The sequence below is a fragment of the Aptenodytes forsteri genome, unplaced genomic scaffold (genome assembly GCF_000699145.1).
Source record: "Aptenodytes forsteri isolate BGI_AS27 unplaced genomic scaffold, ASM69914v1 Scaffold136, whole genome shotgun sequence".
NCBI classification, from domain to species: Eukaryota; Metazoa; Chordata; class Aves; order Sphenisciformes; family Spheniscidae; genus Aptenodytes; species Aptenodytes forsteri.
In genome coordinates, this window is record NW_008796111.1 from 3,004,406 (window position 1) to 3,007,101 (window position 2,696).

Here is a 2,696-nt window from a genome sequence, read left to right on the forward strand (position 1 = left end):
AGTCCTTCAGCATAAGACTTTGCACTTTAAAAAAAAAAAAAAAGCTTGATAATAAAAACCTCTCTGTGGCCACTGCCACAGAACACTGTGGTAAAGCCTGGGAGAGGACCTGGGGCCTGATAGTGCCCTTCAGCCACCCAACCATTCCCTTCTCCTCGCCAGCGTAGGTTCAGCCCCTCTTTTCCCTGACCTCCCGAACCGCCGCGTGGCAGCACTCCGGCTCCAGAAACCAGTTCTGCTAAAGAACCGACTTTCTTTGATGAAAGGGGCCTGACATCACCTTTTCTTTTCTTCCGTAGAATCAAACAGTTCTTGTTGCAGAAAGAGGAGAATAACCCAGGAGAGCCTGGCTGTAGAGGGGAATAGACAATTTTCTGTATTAAGTACGTATGACAAGGCAAGAGTCACCTTTCGGGTTCAGTTTTGGCAACTGCGACACAGGTGGGCAGTCACAGGGTCATAACCACAGTTCGCCCCTACTTGAGATCAGCTCGGCTCCAGCTGCCCCTCTGGGAAGCAGAACTGAGGCACAGGTACCTGCCAAGCCTGTCTTTGCTCTAAACCAAATCTTAAGGACCTGTACGAACGCCTTGCTGGCCCGCCCTTCGTTACAGTCCCGCAGCTACCACAGCACGTTGCGAATGGATGGTGGCAAAACCAGCTACATCTAAGGTTTTTGTGCTGGCATCAGCACCCAAGCAGCACCCAAGCCTTACGGGGAAGGGTGAGAAACCAAAGGAGGCGGCGGGGGAAATCTTTCAAGAGCTACAGGGGGTCCCTGCAGAGACGGAGCTGGAGGATCGGGTCTCCCGCCTGGGGGTGTTCAAGCATCCTTCCACCATAGGACACTGAAGGATCTATTGTCTGGAGCAGGTGGACACGAAAGTTTGTGGAACAGTTGGATAGACTCATCTTGTTGCTCAACTACATAATTAACAGCATAATATATAGGGTATAGCACAACCTCCAAGCAGCCCTCTCTGCAAAGCGTCTTCGGGAAGCGGAGTGATAAAAGATGTCCATTTCTGAACCGGGCAGGCTGTACAATAAGTAGCGTCTGGTCCCTGCTGCGTTCTTACCACCTCCTCTTTACCTTGTTTTTCTCATTGCTCAACATCTGTTTTGCCAGAATAAGATGCTAATAAAATCGAGTGTAGTTACCAAATTGGTTTTCAAGTGTTGCATTCCAATTATAAAGGCCTAATTCCTCCTTCCACCCACTGAACCTTTTTGGTATTAACAGGCTTTACTATGCAAAGTGATGCAGGGGCTGTTTCGTTTACAGTAATTAAATGAATGTCAATTGTTTTAGTTGTTTCTGAGGGAGAGTTCTACATGAGTATTAGCATGTTCTGCTAACCCTTACGTTCTGCACTTCAGGCCTGCTGCAAACCCTTGGGGGTTGACCATTGACCTGAGACTCCGTACCCAGACATGCCGAGCGCATCTCAATGAGACGAGCTCTTTTGCTCAGTTTCTATGGAACCAGCAGAGCGGAACTAATATAGCATCCGCATATAGATGAAAGAATGAAGAGGAAAAAGGGCTTTACAGCTAAATTAATTAAGCAGATGTACCTGTCTAATTAAAGATGCACTGTCCCTTTTGTACCCTAGCTGCAGTACAAACAGTATTTAAATACACTCTCTATCCATTTCATCTATCAAAATATTTAGTAGGAACACTCAGATGAAGGTGATATTAGCAAGATGAGCTTCCCATGTATTATTAATAGAAGGGCTCCCAATTATGCATGAATGCTACAGCATATCTTTATAGCAATAGCATAAAACCCAGCTGCCCGAGTAGGTTACCACGCAGCACATTTGTAACAGGTAGAACTGTTACAAATGCCCTTGCCCAGCTTTACACGAGGGTTTGCAGTTGGGCCCTGTGCCGTGGGAGCAGCCACTGCCTCAGCCCCGCGCTATGAGCCGGAATTTCTCGGCGCAAACGGCACAGAGGACTCGGCTTGTGTTGCTGGTGCCAGAGGATTTGGCTTTCTTAGATTTCAAAGACATTTATTCCGAGATTTTTAAAGCTGCCCTCAAGGCTGGAAAGTCCGATTCCCATTCACCAAACCTCCCCAAAGGTATTGCAAATTCTGACCTTAAACTCTCCCAAAATCACGCAACGTCCCCATAGCCATCTGGGTAACCAGGGTCTTCCCACCTGGATTTACTCTACAAGTATGAGGAAGGAATTTGGCACGTACTTCCCTACAGCACTCCACATAGACCTAGACACGCACGATCAAAGGCAGCAACAAAGACCCAAACTTATTTACAGTAACAGGACCAGAGAAGTCATCTAAAACCAAAAGGCTCCTGGAGGCCTGTCCTCTCTGAAAGGACAAGGCACGTGCCTCCTGCAGCTTCCCAGACACACAGGCTTCCAGGAGAAAGTTGAAACTCCTCCCCGTCGCCTGGTCAAGGGGAATTCACACTCGTACACAAGGGAGAAATAGAGGGAGACATAATAGAGGCATCAAACTCAGTGCTCCTCTGAATCACAACAGCAAATCACGCCCCTTCCTTAGAAGCGTTAAGGATGTGCATTTCCACAGCCAGAGTCTGAGCTAGCTAACAGAGTGCTGTGCTTTTCATCAAGGATTTTCCCGTTAAGAAAGACTTACCTGAGCACGTACTGCAGCCAGATCCAGCTGGAGCAAAAAAAAAAAAAACGGGCACCAACCT